Below are 21,347 nucleotides of genomic sequence, written 5' to 3' on the forward strand. Positions count from 1 at the left end.
AACATTTTCAAACACATGTTGCGGTAAATCTCTTGCCCATAGGGAGTCCATATAATAACGACACAAGTCAATAAGTATCAAATGAATGCTGCATGCCTAGATTGGGCAGATTTACCATTAAACTACACTATTTTCCCGGCTAAGAGAGCTCTTAACAACTTGCGGTTTCCTAGGTGGTCTTCGTCTTCTCTCTCTCCACCAACTGCCCTCTAGCTTCGACCAACTGCCAACTCCGCGCCATGCCGCCTTCTCTCCTCTCGTCTTCCCCTCTTTTCCTGCCTCTGGCTCCTCCCACTCCTCTTCTACTGCCCAATCACTGGCTGTAGCCTTTATTTAACAAATTTGATTGGACAGAAGGTTTACAAGATTCACTCCTCCTTCACAGCCCCTCCCAGGAGTGGAGTTACCATGACAACAAGAGGCTAGGGCTATCCACCACAAACACATAAAATATTTTTGCATGACTTCAACCACCAACATATCTCTTACAGGAGGAGTAGAATCCCTCCACTTTGGTCTACTCTTCTGAGTTGTCATACAGCATGATGATGGAGGTCTCATTTGCCAAAAATAAATTCCAAGAAGAAAGACAGGGTGTTTCTAATACTTTTGGACAGAGAGGGGTCTGTAGAAACATCCACAGCTTAGCTTTGCTGATTGGACTACACATGACTATTCTGAAAATAAACATCTCTGGAAACCACAGAGTAATTTCAAAAGTTTATTTCTATTATATTTTATTAGGTTAAGGTTTTGTCTACAGAGCTGTTTGTGGCCCAGGAGACCAGAGGAGGGTCTCAGATGCTCTGGATCACCAGTTACAGATGGTTGAAAACTTTCCTGTGTGTGCTGGAAACTGAACAAGAGTTCTCTGAGAGAGCAGTAATTGCTTTTGCAGCTGAGTTCTGAGTCCTTAAACAGAAAGTCTTCATTGTCTTTTCTTCTGTGATAAGTAAACATTCAGGTTTTGTTTCTTATCCTCTGGGCCCAGGTCATCTCTTCTACTCAGTCCAATACAGACATGTTTCTCTGAAGAAACTCTGTTGGGCTGTGCTTAGGGCCAGCACATATATTGAATCCTGGTTTCCTAGACACCAGACAAAAATCAAACAAGAACATCAACAGGGTAGATGTCAGGAAGAGAGTCCCAGACTCCAGTGTTGCTTTCCATCCACCCATCATTTGAACATATTACAGGTGTTGTTAATCCTGAGCCACTATGCTGCCTTTTCCCAATTCACTGTAAATGTGCCAGCAATATTGCACTCTAACCAGAATTCATTGGCAACAACACTAGTTGTTACTGTTGGAAGACAGGTGTAGGTCATAGCTAACAAGCCCTCTCACTTTAGGCATTTGTGTGAAGGCTGCAAGAAAGAACACTGCAGAAATCATGAAGTGGAATGCTTCAGCCATGAAGTAGGAATAAGACTCCACCATTGATTTCTACCCCAAAGTCTCAGATGTGAGAAGCATGAAGTGCAGTGAACTTTATAGCCTGAGTCTTCAGCTGCTCTGTGCAGTGGAGGTCAGCCAGGATGAGAGTGTGTGCAGCATTCTCCACAGAGAGGTTCCTGCAGAGTGCATCCTCACACATGACCTTCAAGCCCTCTAAGCCATACCTGTCAGCAGCTGCCAGCACACCAGTGGCCAGAAAGTGGCTGTGGAAGTGTGATGCCTTCCTGGGTAGATGAAGCCCATCATCTCCTTGAAGACTTAGGGATCCAGGTCATAGATCTCAATGTGGTTCATTAGTGCTCTCTTTCATTTCATGTTCAAACATGGCTCTGAAAACTGGAGAGCAAGCTGCTAGGATGGCCTTGTGAGCCCTAAATTCATGGCCACCTACCAACAGGCAGCAGTCTGTGAACAGGGAATTCTCCCACAGGTCCCCTAGGTCATGTGTCAACACATGCCTTGGATCCTGGATTGCAGGTGTCATGTTCTATCCAGGAATGCTGAAGAAGGCTTCTACTATGTTCACCTTGCAGCAGAGGATGAGCTGGTCTTCAGGGAGAAGCCAATAGGGATGAGAGAGGAGAAAATCTCAAAGGATGAACTTTTTAACTCCCCAGTGTTGGTTTTTCTGAAAGCTTACCACAGTGGGTCTCTTCATACTCTGATATTTCTCTCCTTTGGCATTTATTATCCACAACTAGAACTTTGCCCAAACTGGGATCTCGGGACAGCTGAGCAACACCAGGTAAACTGACAGGTAATCTTTTCTTTCTTTGTCACCCCTGTTTGGAAGTACTCTCAAACACCATGCTGCTTTGTCTTTGTACTCTATTGAGAACACTGGGCTTGTAATCCTTTTCTAAATTCCCTCCATGCAAAATGAAAAGTTAATAATGGTCCACTCGTAGCAGAATTTCTGAACAGTGATATGGGCATAGCCCCAGGTTGTGTCTTCCAAATCCCCTGACATTTCTGCTGGAGTTATTTTTGAGGTTAAATTTGATCTGAGAAGAAGTAGAAGTTACTTACACTTCACCCTGTAGGATACAATTATAGATACTCCTTAGATTTTAGTTTCAGTTTCTCCTAAACAGGCCATTCTATGGTGCTGTTTTCTATGCAATTTTTGCTCTAGGCTTCAATATTTGTTTTACAGGAAACAATACAGACCCATGGTCACTCTAAGTCAGTCTCTCTCTCTCTCTCTCTCTCTCTCTCTCTCTCTCTCTCTCTCTCTCTCTCTCTCTCTGTGTGTGTGTGTGTGTGTGTGTGTATACCTCCCTCCCTCCCTTCTTCCCAACAATAGAAGAGTTTGGAAAATTTTGTACATTCTCATTTCAGGTGTGTGTTGGGAACCAACTTCTAGCAGAAAGTGGCTATCATCTTTGCAGCCATCTGAAGCCATATACCCTGACAAGAAACTTGTTTTTCAACAGCCTACCACAGCTGAGCACATGCTGAAAAATATCTTGTTTTTCCCACATATCTTCTTTTGCTGTTTAGTGCCCCCAGCTGCAAGGCTCACTTGCTATCCACACTATACATGCCTGTAAGATGCACACAGTATCCACACCTGCAAGTTGCACATGGTATCCATGCCTACGAGACACGTGGCAAACGCATATAAATACCCAGATTTCCTTTCAATATATGAGATTGATCAGAACCTCTGTCTTGTCTCCATTCTTGGAATCTCTTCCCCTTCATCCCCACTGTCTCTCTTGCTAGACCCTGACCCAAGGACTGGAGCAGCACCTCAGGCTGGGACAGGTGTGTTGTATTAGTCAGGGTACTTTAGAAAATGTGCACAATCAATTTCTCTACATAAAGAGAAAGGGGGTGTATGAGAAAAACCTGTAGGGTGAGATCCAGCTAATATAACAATAGCTAAAGCTTGAAATTAGACCACAATATTTGATGAACCAAGGATTCTTCACTATATACAGGGTTTCTGAAGAAGTAGGTTCTAATGCCAAGGAGAAGTGGACTTGCTACTAAGATGAGAGCAAACAGGAAAACACACAAAGCTTCCTTCTTCTATGTTCTTATATAGACCACCAGCAGAAGGTGTGGCCAAGGGTGTGTCTTCTAGTCTCAAGATCTGGATTAAAGGTGTGTGTTTTCCTGCCTCAAGACTCTGATTAAAGGTATGTGTTTTTCTACTCAAAGAGTCTGTATTTGAACTGGATCTATCTACTTCAACTTAATAAAAATAATTTTAAAAGGCATGCTCTCCAGTCTTGTATATTACTTAAGTCCACAGGTAGTCCAGACAGGAAGAATAGCCATCACCAGTGTACTTTGCTTACTGGAGTCAATCTTCCATAAATGAAGGGATCATGTCAATCTCTGAACAGCTATTATTTACCCATCTGCTGGTCTTACATGGATTCCTGACATAAACATGATCAGGGAAGCTATATTTTCCTTAACTTGTCAGAAGTCTGAGGGTTCACAAAATGTAAGGCATGTGGAAGAACTCCTATATGGTGGGCAGGAAGCAGAGCCCCAACCCTCTGAAGATATCTTTCTTCTTTCTAGTGTGTTACACAGATCTCACCTACAGACCTTGTGATGACCCCTTCCAATTTGGTTTATGGTCTTGTACTTCCCCTCAGGAAATTCTCCTTAGACTTTTCATAGTCACTTAAGGAATATCCTAAATGGTTCTCAATTCAATCACTTTAATTGGAAGGATTCAGCTTATCAATATCTCACAATCTGCATCCTCCACTGGTGAGTTCTGTCCTCTTGGAACTTGGACTTGGAACTGCCATACTTTTTCTGCCTTTCCTAAAAGGGAGAGATTTTGTTGTTTTCTAAGGGCTGCAGCATATATTCAAGAGATATCAAACATTAGGGTCTATTAATACTGCCCTTATGTAAAATGAGGTGAAAACTCTGCCTACACCTCTCACGTCTCCAGTTCTTCAAGTCTTAGACAAACAATTTAAAGGACACAGAAATAACTGCAGTGATTCAATCAGCTCAGCTGCCGGGAGCCAAACCCAGGAAATTACCTGCTGTTTTAGAAAGTCTAGTCAGTACAAGGTTAAGAAAGGACATTCATAGGTCTCAGGTTTCAGGTCCCAGGAACCTAAAGAACTTCTGGCATTTCCTTGGAGAAGATTATGACAGTGGGATGGTCTAGGGTGATAAGATTATGACAGTGGGAAGGTCTTAGACAGTAAGGATTCCATAGTAAGATAGCCCTAAACAATGACCCTCGCCCTAACTTCCCGGTTTGCTTTGTCTTTATAACCTGCCCCCAAAATTAAAGTTTCAGAGATTGATCAGAACCCAGACTTGCTCTCATTCTTTGTGTCTCTTGTCCTTTCTGTTGGTATCAGCCTCCGAACCCAGTGACATCACTTCTAGGCGACTCCCACTTCTAGGCAACCCCCACATCGTTGCCGAGGGAACAGCCCCACGCTCCCAGAATCCACCTGGCTCCCTCACCTTTACCTGGGAGATACTATGTCACTGCCCATATAAAACAGGCAGTACACCGGACTCGCGCCCTCTTTAACCTCTTATCTCTCCCACCTATCTCTCCCCACCTTTGCCCTTTCCCTGAATAAACCTTCCCCCCTTGGAACCACGTGGTCTGGAGTAGTCTATTCTGTATGCTGGCCGGGTTTTCCTCTCATCTTCCTTTCACTTTCATTCGTTCGCCCCCTTCCCTAAGGTCTCGTCGAATCCCCGCGGGCTGGGGCACTTGGCGCCCGATGTGTGGTCTTGTGGGTCGGGGTCCAATCGAACATTGCTTCCACAGGGACGTCCCGAAAGCATAGGATCAACGCTTCTCCAGAGAGAAGAGAGAAGATCCGCATTGTGATCACCACAGAGTCACCCGCCTGTGAGATTGATCCAGTGAAGGTAAGAAAAAGCAACGCAATTATGGGACAAGGATTGAGCAAACATGATTTGTTCTTAAAGGGTCTCAAGGAGTCCCTCAAGGCACGAGGAGTAAGGGTTAAGAAAAAAGGATCTTAGAAAAGACAAATAGAATAGAGTTAGTTTAGAATAGTTAGTTAAGTTAGTTAGAATAGAGTTAGAATAGAGAGTTAGAATATAGATTTTTTTTCCCTTTTCCCAAATAGAAAAGACAAATAGAATAGAGTTAGTTAGAATAGTGAGTTAGGTTAGTTAGAATAGAGCTAGAATAGAGAGTTAGAATAGAAGATAGAAATAGAGATAGAATAGAATTTTTTCCCTTTTCCCAAATAGAAAAGATTTCATTGGTGATGTTTGTCGATGTTTCCCCAAGAGGAGACTATTGATGGAAAAAAAATGCTACACCTCCTAAGGAGATAAAAACATTAAACCTTGGAGATGAGGGAGAGAAAGGGCTAATGCAGTTGTCCACTCTCCGGCCGTGTTAACAAAAGAAAAGAAAAAGGCGATTTTAGAGCCCTCCTGAGAGCAGGAGAAAATCAGGAGACTGTCCTGCTTTTTCTCTGGCTCCTCTGGGAGAGACCCTCAGTACTGCTCTCTATGTCTATTTTTTGTCCTTGGTGCACCAATCTGTCCATGTCTGTCAGTTTATGTCTGTGTTTTTGTTTCGTTACTTGAATGTTGTTCCATGTTTCATGTTTAAAAGAAAATGGTTAAAACTTTATCTGCTGGTTGTTCAGCCCTTGATTTAGTTTTTAAGTAGCTTCAGAGAGAGAGAGAGAGAGAGAGAGAGAGAGAGAGAAGAAAAAGTAAAAATAAAAAGCAGTTTCAGTTGGCCTTTGGAGATATAAAAGCTGCTCTTAAAGGGGCCAGCAAGTTTTTTTATGGCTTCTATGGTAAGGAGCTAATAGATGTTTCTCCTAGAAAAATCTGTGACTATGATTATTGGGTTCAGCAGGTGACAAGGTGCTTCTCTTGAAATTACAGCTAGAAAAAGCAAGAAAAATTTGTTTAGTCTAAATATATGTAAATATATGTACACTTCATTTTTGCTTCGGACTGCTTTTAAAAGTATAAAATGTTCTGCGTGTCTTGGATATAGATTATTTGCCTATATGTTATTGGGTATGATTAAAAATTTTTTTGCAACTTTGGTAACAGAAAGTTGGCTTAAAACTGGTAACTCAGGATTGGAGTCATTCAGAAACCAGATGTATAAAGATAGGATTTAAAACAGTGTCTCTTTAAGAGGTATTAAAAGCTGCACTATCATGCATTCATACATAAGAACTGACAGCCAAACTTAGTAACATGAAAGTAATGTACTTGGTGTTGATTTTAGAGAAAATAAATTGTTTATATTGTTAAAAATCGGTTTTGTTTCCCAAAATTATGGTTACACTCTTATATTGCAAAAGAAACTAAAAAATATAGTTAAACTGAGATCCCAGTGGGAGTTTTATCTAGAACACACACGGCTCTGATAAACCATTTTAGGAATTTGTAGGTAGGCTGCTAAAAGGGCTGGTAGAAATTTTAGAGACCCCAGGCAGGAGTTGTTTTTTACACATTTGGCTTATGAGAATGCTAACTTTAGTCCAAGCCATGCTTTCACAGCACTGAGGTGATAAGGAATGTTCTAGCTATGAGGACATGGGTCATTTTCGGAAAGACTGTCCAAAAAATAGAGGCATAGACAGACAGCAGAAGTGCTGTCTGGAAGCAGGAGTGCCCCTGGAATTTGTCCTCAGTACAGGAAGGATAATCGTTGGGCCAGGCCTCAAGAAATAGGCCCGGATTAAGAACTCTCACACTTGAGTTAAGAGTTTGAATCTTTCAGTGTATATCGTTTATTGCATGGTATTTTATTAGTTGATCTCTCTGAAGGAGTTTTAATGCAAGCCTTTGTGCTCATACAACGAGCTTTAAATTATATTCAAAGGCAGAAAATATTTACAGACAGCCCACCTAATGGGAAGACTATATATATAATTGGATCACATGTTCATTTTCTTAAGTTTCCCCCTGCTTCAGCAGAAATAATTGAATTATGTGCTGTAGCCACTGTTTGAAATGTTGAAAAATCAAGCTTTCAATTTGTATACTCATAGCCAGTATATTATAGCTCATGGTTTATAATTGCTTAAAATTGTTCATTTTTAAGATATTGCTAATTCTCAAATTTTACAAATACAGCTTAATTTAAGAAACATGTACTTTTTCTTATCTTTATAAGACATTTAAGAGCTCATGTTGGATTGCCTGGACCCCACGGCAATGCCACAGCAGATTTGTATACCAGGCAGATTATAAGCCTCACAGTAACAATTGGCCAAACAATCTCATTCTTTATGTCATCAAAATAGTAATACCTTGAGACAATAATTTGATATTTCTAGAGAGTGTGCAAGTCAAATTGCAAAAACTTGTTCTCTGTGTCCTTAATTTTTTGATAATGGTGTTAATCCTGGAGGACTTATACATAATCAATTATAGCAAGTGGATGTTACCCATTTCTGATTTTGGAAAATTAAAACAGGTACATGTAAATTGACACCTTTTCAGGCTTTCTAGTTGCAAATGCTTTAAAAGGAGAAGCAACTAAAAATGTAATTAGTTACTGCCTACATTATCTTTCTATGCTTGGTGTTCCATATCAGATTAAGAGAGAATATGGAACTGGTTATTGCAGTTGGACATTTGAGATGTTTTGTTGACAATTTAATATTACCCATATTACTGGGATTCCTTATAATCTTCAAGGACAAGATATTGTGAAACAGGTATTGTAGAACTTTAAAATAATATCTTTATAACTCTCTGAGTGTGGAAGGAGCAGCTACTGTTGCTTCTGCCCTGGTTTTGCAAGAAACTAAAAAAAAAAACTGGCTTTTAAAAAAACCAAAGATTGGGAGTTATACCCCCAGAAGGGGTCTCCTAGAAATATTCTCCATCATGCCTTGTTGTTCTCAATTTTCTAAATCTGGACGCTCATGGCAAATCTGCTGCCGATCACCTCTGACACCCTAAGACTAATAAAAATTATGCCACAGTTATATGGAAGGACCTTTTTACCTTTAAATGGAACAGCCTAGATTCAGTTCCCACATGGGGCCGAGGATCGATATGTCTGTTTGATATCAAAAAAGGCGAAGCTAGATGGCTGCCAGAAAGATTGGCAAAACAGATACCTCCACAAAGCCAGACCCAACTGTAGATAAAATGGATAACAATTGAAATCCAGGGAAGAGAAATCTCCCTGAGAATTCCCTTCTTTTTCCTTTCCAGATAAAAATGAGCCACTCATGGTATCCGCTGTTGGAAGTTCTGATCCTGATGCAGGCCTCGGGACTTGTACTACTCAGAACCCTGACGGGCCATTGACAAGGACATCGAACAGCTGGAGATTGGCATCAGAGAAAAATCTCTCATCTGCTTTTCCTTCAGCAAGGGGGGCTCTGTGCCACCCCCCAAGGAGGAATGCTGTTTTTATACTGACTAAACTGGGGTAGTTAGAGATAGTGTGGTCAAGATCAGAAAGAGATTAGAATGTCAGAAGAAACAGTGAGAACAAGAAAAACTAGTTTTCTGCCTCTCCTTGGCTTACTACCCTTCTCCCTTCCATCCTGGGCCCTGTGATCAGTCCCTTTCGCCTTTCGGCTTTCCACCCGTGGGCCTTTAACAGACTCACTGGCTTTATAAAACAACAAATTGACTCCTTGGCATCTAAACCCCTACAAGTGCATTATCATAGACTTGATTCGGCTGATAGAGGCTTGGCTGAGCCTTGCGTTGACACATCTCCTTTAGGAGCTGCATAGAACTCAGATCTGTGCACTTTGGTTCGGCATGGCACGGACACAACGTGGGTACCTGCAAGGGGTGCATGACGAGGTACCGCAGGGGGAGGACCCAAATTGTCCGCTTCTGAGTCCCCTGAAAAGCAAACCTGATTGCATAGAGGTTGGTGTTGATTTCTTGTGTCTCAAAGGAGCCGACTAAGACCCTCAATATCCTACATGGTCCATGAGACAAATAACCCTCTCCTCCCCAAAAAGACACCATTACAAATGATACTGGGAGGATCAGGTCAATGCTTTCCCCCTTTGGTCAATGCCCAATTATCTGCCAATGATATTTCTTAATGTCCGAATTTGCCTGCCAGCCTCGCTTAAAATTGTTAAAAGGGAGCAGATGCCAGGAGCCAAACCCAGGAAATTACCTGCTGTTTTAGAAAGTCTAGTCAGTACAAGGTTAAGAAAGGACATTCATAGGTCTCAGGTCCCAGGAACCCAAAGAACGTCTGGCATTTCCTTGGAGAAGATTATGACAGTGGGATGCTCTAGGGTGATAAGATTATGACAGTGGGAAAGTCTTAGACAGTAAGGATTCCATAGTAAGATAGCCCTAAACAATGACCCTCGCCCTAACTTCCCGGTTTGCTGTGTCTTTATAACCTGCCCCCAAAATTAAAGTTTCAGAGATTGATCAGAACCCAGACTTGCTCTCATTCTTTGTGTCTCTTGTCCTTTCATTCGTTCGCCCCCTTCCCTAAGGTCTCCTCGAATCCCCGCGGGCCGGGGCACTCAGCCACTCCCTGGTTCCTGTGTGTCTGACTCCTATGCTGATGATCCCTCAGGATAAATCAATTAATTGGCTTTGAGTTTTGATCTCTCCAGTAGACTTATTTCTAGTATTCACATCAGTGACTCTTCATCAAGTTCTTTTTTTAATACTTAACACTGTAATTCCTTTTTGCTTCAGCACAGATAAAAATGTCACATCTATAACCAGATTATCATACATTTGCTTTTTTATTGGATATTATATTTATATGCCAGATTTAGTCCCTTACCCCATTTCCACCACCACCCAGGAACCTCCTATCCCATTCCCCCTCCTCCTGCTTCTATGAGGATGTGCCCACACCTACCCCCACCACTGCCAACTCCCCATCTTTGAATTCTCCCCCACACTCCATATTCAGCCTTCATGGGACCAAGGATCTCCTCCTCTTCTACCTATGCCCGACAAGGCCATCCTCTCCTACATATACAGATGGAGTCATGGGTCCCTATGTGCTCCCAGGCTGGTGGTTTAGACCCTGGGGAGCTCTGGTTGGTTGGTATTGTTGTTCTCCTCCTGGGCCACCAACCATTTCAGCTCCTTCAGTCTTTTCTCTAACTTCTCCATTGGGAAACTTTTGAGCAAATCAGTGGTTAGCTGTGAACATCTGGCTCTGGGTATGTCAGACTCTGGCAGACCTCTAAGGAGACAGGTGTATCAGGCTCTTGTCAGCATGCACTTCCTGACATCCACATCAGCATCTACCTTTGATGACTACACATGAGATAAATACCCAGGTGGAATGGTCTCTAGATGGCCCCTGCTTCAGTTTCTGTCCCACACTTTGTCTCCATATTTGCTCCCTTGAGTATTTTGTTACTCTTTCTAAATAGGACCAAGGCATGCACACTAGGTCTTCTTTCTTCATGAATTTCATGTGGTCTGTGAGTTGAATCTTGGCTATTTCAAGCTTTTGGGCTAATATCTGATTATCAGTGAGTAAATACCATGTGTGTGTTTTTTGTGTGTGTGTGATTGGGTTTCCTCACTCAGAATGATATTTTCTAGTTCCATCCGTTTACCTATTTCTCAAATTCATTATTTTTAATAGCCTAGTAATACTCCATTGTGTAAGTGTACCACCTAACTTTCAGCATGGTACAGCTGTAGCTGCAGGATTCTGCTTTCCCTGTTGGGAAACTGAAAGAGTACAGGACAGTAGTGCTGTCAGCAGGTTACAAGCACAAAGGTGGAGTCTTAGTAACTATGGGGTGCCCATATTTGAGGGCAGTGAGCTGTGTAGTACCTTGGAACTTGCACAGACTCTACTCTAGAGATTGCTTGATGAGCAACAGGTGTAGTACCATAAAAGGAAAGCATGGTTTCTGGTCGAGCACAAAATAGCCAGAAAGTCAGCAGGGTTCCCTGCAAGGAACAACATACATTTCACCACACTCCCAGACTCCAGGCTCCTGATACAGGCTTCTGATATGAGGCCAAAGACCTCCCTAGAGTGGAGTCCTCTAGTCTTGTAGGACAATGCCCCTACTAGCCCCTCCACAGGTAGAGGGCATGACTACAGGCCACAGAGCCTCAAGATATCACAATGTAAGAATAAAATAATTCTCATTTTGCTTCTGTTTGGTTTATCTATATAAGTCTTGATTTTGTTTTAGCTACATGTGTTGGAACAAATAAAATTAATGTCCCATTTAAAAATGTCTAGGCCAGCTGGACAATCATATGGGACCTTTAGACCCTGTGGAGACAACTGAGATGTGTGAGAAAATAAAAAGGCACAGCAAGTGAAGAAGTCTGATCAAGCTGGCAAAATTTTTATTACTCACACAGGTTATATACTCTAAAAACAGGATATGGGGGTGGGTAGGAAAGGAAAGAGGGCTTTGCAGGTGCAGAAAGCTAGCTGTAGCTGTGGGGTCTAACTAAGTTATTCTCACAAGGCCTTTCTGTTACTAGGGATTCTAAAAATATCTATCTAGCAGGATGTTGGCTAAATCTAGAGATCAGGAGGAAGGGTTACTAAGGTGGGTTGCTATGAAGTCTTGTTTGAAGTTCTGAGAACTGACAAGAGAATCATGGAAGGGAAGCAGAAAGAATAGTAGATAGGAGAGCCAAGGGTGTTTGCCAAGAGTAAGGCCTTGCCATTGCTTCACACAAAAACTTACATAGTAAAACTAACAAAGAAAGTAGTGACTTTCTGCAAAAGAGGTTTGGATTTACCTTAACCTGGCTAGTCCCCATTCATGGTCAGATGGGCCTAACTTCATCTTTGATACCTACCACAAGAGAGTTGTTCTTTCTTACCTGGTGCTCATCTCTGACCTCCAGGTGAATTTTGAAATTGATGTGAAATTGGAGAACACAGAGACTCAGGAGGAGAAGAGCAGGTATAGAGGTGTGAATATGTTTGGCCCACTGGAAGTGTCACCATTAGGTGTTGGGAGCCGACTTTAGCAGAAAGCGGCTAGATCAACTTTGCAGCCATCTGGAACCATATACCCTGACAAAAGATTTGGTTTTCAATAGCCTATAACAGCTGAAGCACACTCTGATATCCCACATATTTTGTGTTGCTGTTTACTGGCCCCAGCTGCAAGGTGCACGTGGTAGTCACGCCTGCAAGACATGCGGTTCACGTGCTGTCCACGTGCTATCTACGCCATACATGCCTGTAAGGCGCACGTGCTATCCAAGCCTGCAAGGCATTGCGGTGCACGTGCTGTCCACGCTATAGACGCCTGTAAGGATTACGTCATACCCACACCTGCAAGGCACGTGGTATCCACGCACCTACAAGGCACGTGGCAAAAGCTTATAAATAGCTCAGAATTCCCTTCAATAAAGGAGACTTGATACGGGACTTGATCAGACACCGTGTCTTGTCTCCATTCTTTGCGTCTCTTGCCCCAAGAGCCCCTCTCTCTCTCTTGAACAGAACACTTAGCCCCAAAAGCATTGAGACAAAAGTGTTGAGGCAAAATGTGGGCCTCAACAATTAGGGGGTGTGGCCTTATTGGAGGAATGATAGTCTTGGTAGAGGAAGTGTGTCCCTTCCCATGGTCCAAACATATTCAAACTACCACAGCAAGTGAAGAAAAGCAGACATCCCACCACTAAACCTGTTTCTAAGAAAGAATGAATTTCTGACCCTGGGAGGGAGAGAATGTCAGAACACTGCCAAAAGAATGGCACATGGCAAGCAGTTCCTTAGGGAGTTGTGAGAGAGGCTCCAGACAAAAAGGCAGAGGACTTTTTTTTACCTCAAGTGCATTTTGTTCCCTAGATTGTTTTTCTTGTTTATTCTTCTTGGATGTCAGCTCATACCTATAGAACACAACCTGGTGAAAGGATATACTGAGTCCTGTTCTCAGTGTGCCCGGAATCTGCATATGACATTCTGCTTTGCTTTCCTGTATTCACAGAATATCTACAGTATGTGCATGCCAATTATGTTTAAATTGGTCTAGTCTGTTGGGAGCCATCTTTTAGCAGAAAGCAGCTAGATGGACATTGCAGCCATCTCGAACCATATACCCTGACTAGAGACTTGTTTTTCAACAGCCTACAACAGCTGAGCAGATTCTGACAAACATCTTGTTTATCCCACATATATTGTTTTGCTGTTTAGTAACCCCAGCTGCAAGGTGCACGTGGTAAAGTGTCTTCAGCTGTGTTTCCCTGCTTGTGCTTATAAATACCCAAGATTTTCTTGCAAGGAAGTCAATAGAGTCAATGGGAGACAGTAAAGGAGACTTGACCATACACTCTGGTTTGTCTGCATTCTTTAAGTCTCTTCCCCTTCTTCCCCCTCTCTGTCTCTCTTGCTAGACTCTGACCTTTGGACCGGAACAGCAGAGAGGTCAGGAACATTTTGGCCCCCAAGCATGGGGCAGCTCAAGCTGGGACATTTTGGCACCAAGCATGGGGCAGAACGGTCTGCAACACTAGTCTTAGAAATTCTGGGAAAAGGCTGCTCTGTTAATATTTAGTATATGCATACCAGTGTTTATTTACATGTTTTCTGATCATATGTATCTGGATTCAAACAACCTTCCATGGATCATTACTTTCCTTGTTACATTCATATATAACAGTACATTGAAGCTGAAATAAAGTTGTATACAGCATTAGACTGTAGTCCACTCCTTTCTTTAAGATCCTCATTTCCCAGGTCTCTCAGGCAGCTCTACATAGGCCATCAAAAGAAGATAAGGAAGAGGAATAATATCAGAGGAGAATGAAGAAACAGTCTCCCAGTATCTAAACTCAGAACCACAGTTCTGGCTCAAGAGAGAATGAATTCTTTCTCCCCCTTTTATTCAAAATAGATTCTTTTCTTGTGAGAACAAAATTTGAAAGCAGCATTGTAACAATAACAAAAATTCATGGTCAGCAAAGACCACCAACAATTTGTTAAATATAGTCATAATAAAAATATTAAGCCCCTGCAGGGGCAGGGTGACCCAAATGAAAAGGCATGCTAGGATGTGCCCAGTCAAGTCCAGACAAGCCCAAGTGAGTAATGGGCCATCTAGTGTTTACTTTTCTCTCCCCCTTTTTGAGAAGTCCAAAGTTTCATGGTCAAAGTATCTAGTCATCCTGCCAGCTCACACGTAGCTGCTTCTGCAAGTTGCTGATTTTTGAAATATCCAACCATATGTAAGCGTGCCAAATTTTCCCGCTCTCCCCAACCCCTACCCATAAATATCCCAAATTTCCTGGGTTGTGGGCCGGAACCTCTATCTCCTGCATGAGATATGTTCCGGCCCCAGGGCCCTTATCATTAAACCTCCTCTGCAATTGCATCAAGAAGGTCTCTCGTGTGTCCTTGGGGCGTACAGGTCCAGTCTTGGGTGAGGGTCCCCTTTTGGGGCTCTTTCATTCTCATATAATATGCCCTGATTACAGTTTCACCTCCCTCTATTCCTCCCCACCTCCCTTGCCCTCCAGTTGAGATCTGTACCCTATTTTAAAATTGAATTATTTGGGGTTTTGATAGCTAGGTTTTTAAGTTCTTTATATATTTTGGGTACTAGTTATCAATTGAATGTGAAGTTAAGAAAAATCTTTTCCCATTCTATAGGATCCCACTTTGTCTGAATGATGGTGTCCTTTGCCTAACAGAAGCTTTTCAGTTTCATGAGGTTCCATTTATTTTATTGTTGATCTTAGTGCCTGTACTATGGGTGTTCTGTTCAGAAATTATTCTCCTGTGACAATGAGTGCAAGATGACCTGCCCCCACTTCCTCTTCCATAAAGTTTAGTGTATCTGTTATTATCTTGAAGTCTTTGATTCACTTAGACTTAAGTTTTGTGCTGAGTGGTAAGTATGGATCTATTTGCATTCTTCTACATGAAACCATCCAGTCAGACTGTAAGATATTGGAAACTTATGAAACATATAGAAAGCTTTTATGATCCTTAGAGCTGAGCAAAAGAATGCAGGTTCACTAGTTCCAAGAATGTGGAACTAAATATAAGATTTTAGGCCTTCACTGCCCGGGATACATTTCACATTCAGGGAGGGGTACATTATCCCTCAGTCAGAGGACACTTGCTGGATTAACATGCAAGAGAGGAAGGGAAGGACTTATTAACATTCCTTAGACCTCAGGGAAGGGAATCCATCTGTGGGTGTGGAAGGCCCAAAGCAGGAAGACACATTCCTGACCACAAAGAAAGATGCAAGTCATCTGGGTGGTTCCAGGAACTAGCTGACTTTCCACTGATTTTATGTCATGTTTCCTTGGTTACCCCTTCACCCCCCTCTACCATTTGTGGGTTCTCCTATATAAGACCGCACCTGACCAGGCAGTCTTGTCAATTCCTCTGCCCCTGCATGGGTTACAAATTGACCATCAGTCAACTGATCCTGAAATATACCTCTTGCTGTTGCTTCAAGAATGGTGTCTTGTGAGTTATTGGGTGACAGCAAATTCCTGAGGCTTGAGGGAGGTCCTCCCTTCATGGGGGGGGGGGGCGGTCTTACAAGACCAGTACCATTTATGGAAGATGCTGTCTTTTTTCCAGTGTGTATTTTTGGCCTCTTTATCAAAAATCCAGTGTCCATAGATAGGTGTATATACTTATATCTCAGTCTTTAGTTCGATTCCATTAAACAATGTGTCTATTTTTTATCCCATGCCATGTGGGTTTTATTACTATAGTTCAGTAACACACATTGAAATGGTGAGAACACCCATAGTTCTTTTATTTTTCAGGATGGTTTTGAAGGGGTTAAAACTGAGCAGAACCAAGAGTGCAGGTCATCTTGGTTGTGAGCTCTGTGTTTCAGGAACTTGGCTGACCACAAGATAGATGGTTGATTATGAATAGGCTCTTAGAGAATAGCCTATACAAAATGTTCCCCATGACTCTTCCTTGGACCCTGTCCCAAACTGAATAATGGGCTGGGACTTCCCACAGGTACTCTCCAATAACCCTCCTTCACTCCCCCTGGGTTCTGTTTTGCCTCCCTGAGTTGTGGTTTTTGGCTTTAAATTCTCTCTGTCTCCAAAGCCCAGGGGTCAGACCCCACTGCCCATGCATGGGTCATGGGTCTTGACCTCAACATGTTGATTGAAATATACCTTTTACTGATCGCATCAAGTTTGGTGTCTTGTGAGTTAATGAGTGGCGGAAAATTCCTGAGGCTTGGGTAAGGTCCTCCCTTCAGGGGGCCTTATAGTTTTAGTTATCCTGGATTTTTTTGAGGGGGAGGTAGGTCCATATGAAGTTGAGAATTGTCTTTCAAGATCTGTGGAGAAATGTGCTACAATTTTGATGGGGATTGGATCAAGTGTGTAGACTGGTTTTGGCCATTTTTACTATGTTAATCCTGTACCATGAGCATGGGAGATTTCCCATCTTCTGATATGTTCTTCAAGTTCTTTCTTCAAAGACTTAAGATTTTTATCATTCAAGTCCTTTGTCCTCTTGGTTATAGTTAGCCCAAAATGCTTTATATTACTTGACAGTGTTGTGAAAAGGGTTGTTTCCTTGATTTCATTCTCGTTCTGTTTGTCATTTTTATACAGGAGGGCCACTGACATTTATGATTTAATTTTGTAACCATGTAGTGGCTGAAAGTGTTCATTAGCTGTAGGATTTTCCCATTGGAATTTCTAGGGTCACATGTCTATCCTCATATTAATACAAATAACAGTATTTTATAGCTGCCTTCAGGCATAGATGAACTGGGTTCACCTGAAATGGGGGCTGGAAATGAAAAAGGGAGACAGAGAGGTGAGAGAAGCATGAAGCCAAGACAAAGTTTTCTAATTAATGCTTAAATTTTTAATATTCAGCTCTTCTATTTAAAGGGAAAGCCCCACCAAACCCATCCTTATTTCTTCTGGAGATGGGCAGGAGAACTCATCCTTTGTTACAGTTGTAGATGGGTGGGGGAACCCATCCTTTGTTACAGCCAGAGATGTCTCAAGGCAAGCTCAGCAGGCAGTCTATTCTTCTAAATTCCTGTAGGAGGTTGTACTTCAGCCAAGGTGGGTAACTCCACCTAGGTCCTATTATTAGGTCTATTGTGGTAAACAAGCTCTTTCTGGCCTGCTCAAGACTGGGTAGAGGGCACAGCATTTGGCTTCTTCCTTTCTAATTTGTATACCCTTGATTTGCTTCAATTGTCTTATTTTTTTAAGACATCAACTGCTCTATTTAATAAGTATATTTTCAGAGTATACAACCTTACCTTGTCCTGATTTTATTGGAATTTATTTAAATTTCTCTACATTTAACTTGATGTTGGCTTTATTATATTCAGTTACATCCCTTGCATTTCTAAGAAAAATGTTGTATTTTGTCAAAAAGCTTTTTCTGCATCTAATGAGATGATTGTGAGGCTTTTGTCTTATAGGGTTGCTCATATGGTATATTGTAGTACTAGTGCTGAACCTCCCGTGTCAGCTGACTCCTATACCAAGCAGGGTGGAGGATGGGAAGTGGTGCTGCTAGTGATGAAAGATATAGAAAACTTATGAAAAGTATAGAAAGTTTTTATAACCCCTAGACCTGATCCAAAAAAAATGTGGGTCAGCCAGTTCACTAGTTCCCAAATAAAGCAGAACTAAATGTGAGCTTTTAGGTCTTCACTGCCCCTGGATAAAATCTACATTCTGGGAGGAGTACATTATTCCTGAGTCAGAGGACACTGCTGGATTAACATTCAGGAGAGGAAGGGAGAGGCTGATTAACATTTCTCAGACCTCAGGGAAGAGAACCCACCTGCAGGTGGGGAAGGCCCAAAGCATGGAGACACATTCATGACCACAAAGAAAGATGCAAGTCATCTGGGTGGTCCCAGGAACTAGCTGACCACAAGACAAATGGTTGGGCAAGGTTACATTCTTACAAAAGATAAGTATATAACATGTTTTCTGCATGACCCTGACTAAATTATGGGTTGGGACTTCTTGGGACTTTCCATTGTTTTTATGATATGTTTCCTTAGTTACCCTTTCACTGCCCTCTCCCTGTTTGTCGGTTCCCCTATATAAGACTGCCCCTAGACAAAATGTTTTGTCAATTCCTCTGCTCTTGTGTGAGTTATGGATTGACCATCAGCTGGTGATCCCAAAATATACCTCTTGCTGATTGCATCTAGATTGTTGTCTTATGAATTATTGGGTGGCCATGACATCCCAAGACTTCAGTCAGGGTCTCCCCTCTTGGGAGTCTTTCAGTGACAAAACAAGATTTCAACCAAACAGGGGGCTATTTGACTATTATTGCCATGTGACAATATTTGACACTTGGTCCAGGTGGCCCCTGGCCTCATACTGTTGGACCCTGAGATCCAAACCGGGAAGACAAGCTCCCACAGATACTCATTGACAGTGTGTTCAATGGAAAAGCAAGAGTTTTATTGAACCAGTGCACTGGGGTTTACCCTCCCCCCCACCCCCACCTAAGGCCAGCTTTAGGCCAGCTCCTAAATTGAATCCCAATTTCAAGTCATCAGACAAAAACCAAACAAGACCATCAACAGGGTAGATGTCAGGTAGAGTATCCTAGACTCCTGTGCTACCCTTCCAAAATACGCCATTTTAATATATTAGAGGTGTTTTAAATCCTGATCCACCATGGTGCCTTTTCCCAGATTCAGTGTAAATGCTGCAGAAGAAAAAAATAAATAAACCAAACCAAAAAAAACCAAAAACAAAAAAACCAAAAGAAAAGAAAATAATTTGCAGGAGCCAGGATACTTTGGAGAAACCACGGAGTGGAATGCTTCAGCCACCAAGAGGGGGTGTGACACTACCATTGATTTCCACTCTGAGGTCTCAGAGACCTCAAAAGCATGAACTGAAATGAAATCCAGGGCCTTTGCCTTCAGCTTCCCTCTGTTGTGGAGGTCAGCCATTTTGAGAATGTGTGCAGCATTCTCCACAGAGAGGTTCCTCCAGAGGGCAACCTCACACATGACCATCAAGCTCTCTAGGCCATAGTTGTAAGCAGCTGGCAGCACAGCAGTGGCCATGGAGTGGCTGTGGAGGTGTTGTGCCTTCCCAGTGTAGATAAAGACCATCATCTCCTTGAAGACTTGGGGATCCAGGTCATGGATCACAAATTGATTTACATTCATTTCTTGTTCAAACATGGCTCTGAAAACTGGAGAGCGAGCTGCTAGGATGGCCTTGTGAGCCCTGAATTCATGGCCAGCCACCAACAGGCAACAGTCTGTGAAGAGAGATTTCTCCCACAACTCCCTTAGGTCATCTGACAGTGTGTTCAACTGATCCATGATTGCAGGTGTCACATTCTTTCCAGGCATGCAAAAAAAGTCTCCTACTATGTCCACCTTGAAGTAGAGGGTGAGCTGGTCTTCAGGGAGAAGCCAATGCTGATGGGAGAGGAGGAGATCTTGGAGAATGAACCTTTTGAATCCTTATTCTTGGTTTTGCAGAAAGCTAGTGATTTTTGTGCTCTTTGTTCTTTGATATTTCTCTCCTTGGGAATTTATGATCCAGAACTCGAACTTTACCCAAACTGGTCTCTCTGGACAGCTGAGCAACACCAAGTAAACTGACAGGTAGTCTTTGCTTTCTTCATCAACCCTGTTTGCATGAACTCTTAAACACCATGCCACTTCGTCATTGGCCTTTAATGAGAACACTGGGCTTGAAATCTTTCTCCGAATTCCACCAATGCAAAATGAAAAGTTGCTAATGGTCCACACACAGCAGAATTTCTTAACAGTGATGTGTGGAGCCCCAGCTCTTGGCTTCCAGGTCCCCTGTCATTTCTGTTGGAGGTCGTTTGGTGGTTAAAGTTGATCTAAAGTTGATCTAAAAAGAAGAACTAGAAGTTATTTATTCTTCATTCTGGTGGATTCAATTATAGATACATTTTAGAATTTAGTTTCAATTTGTCCTAAGTTCTCTCTCTCTCTCTCTCCTCCCTTATCATCCCTAATTAACTCTCTTCCATGCTCTAAATAAACTATTCTATACTAAACCTATCATATGGCTGGTACCTCAGGGGGATGGGATGCCTCACTCAGCATGGGCCTACCAGATAACCAATCCCACCATCACCATAGCTTGGGCTATCAAACAGATCCTCAATTACTTTTTATAATACACATTGGTGTTGTGACTCAGATTTAACAACTTGCAGGTTCCCAGGTTAACATCTCCCATTGCCACATGAACTTTCCATTCAACAGTTTGCACATTAGAAGCACTACCCATTCAAAACATATCAAGTTGGTAAGCTCCTTCTTAGACAGTGGTCAGTGTAAACATTCCCTGGTCCCAAGGTAGGGTTGTTGAGCTAGCAGCCACCTTGTGGTGTTCTTGTGGATGAAGACATTCACAGTCTTTATGACTGGCCTCTCCACTGTATCCTTATTTTAGGACATTTTCCCTTTAGTTGAGATTTCCTCTCTCCTCTGTGTAATTTCCTTTTATCACTGCTGTGAAACCTCAGGCCTGGATAAACCAGTCTCCTCACTGCCCACTCAGGTACTGGCCTGAGCTCAGACCTCAATTCAATGTTTGATGTATTGGTGATCTGACCTTCTGTTGGTTAGTTATTAACTTATCCTCAGGATGCTGGTAGGGGTAATTAATAACTGCACTCTCACCCAGAAAGCATATGTCTTCCCAGCCACTCCCAGGTTTCATACTGGGATGCCTCCCACTCTCGAAGGCATAAAACTTCACGAGCTAAATTTGGCCACAATATCCACGAAGCAAAAACTGCACGGGTGTCAAAAGTTACTTACAGAAACTTTTACAACTCTCTCTTCTGCCTTCTGGAAAAATGGAAAGATTTCTATGTAGGGCCCACTCTTACCACACCCCATCTCTTGCTGCTTTATTTCTTTGATCTCCCTCCTACATATAGGCACAATGACAAGACTGCTTAGATTGTGGTATGATAACTA

General features: G+C 42.3%; 1 long non-coding RNA gene and 1 pseudogene across 1 annotated transcript; both read left to right on the forward strand.

The window, feature by feature from the left end:
* LOC117707881 (serine/arginine-rich splicing factor 6-like) overlaps nt 1-21,347 on the forward strand; it is a 329,309-nt pseudogene that overhangs the window by 31,194 nt on the left and 276,768 nt on the right.
* LOC143442045 (uncharacterized) lies at nt 4,896-9,849 on the forward strand. Its single transcript, XR_013109933.1, has 2 exons — nt 4,896-5,337; nt 8,644-9,849. It is a non-coding gene; the product is annotated as an uncharacterized LOC143442045 (long non-coding RNA).

This window comes from Arvicanthis niloticus, chromosome 4 (genome assembly GCF_011762505.2).
Source record: "Arvicanthis niloticus isolate mArvNil1 chromosome 4, mArvNil1.pat.X, whole genome shotgun sequence".
NCBI classification, from domain to species: domain Eukaryota; kingdom Metazoa; phylum Chordata; class Mammalia; order Rodentia; family Muridae; genus Arvicanthis; species Arvicanthis niloticus.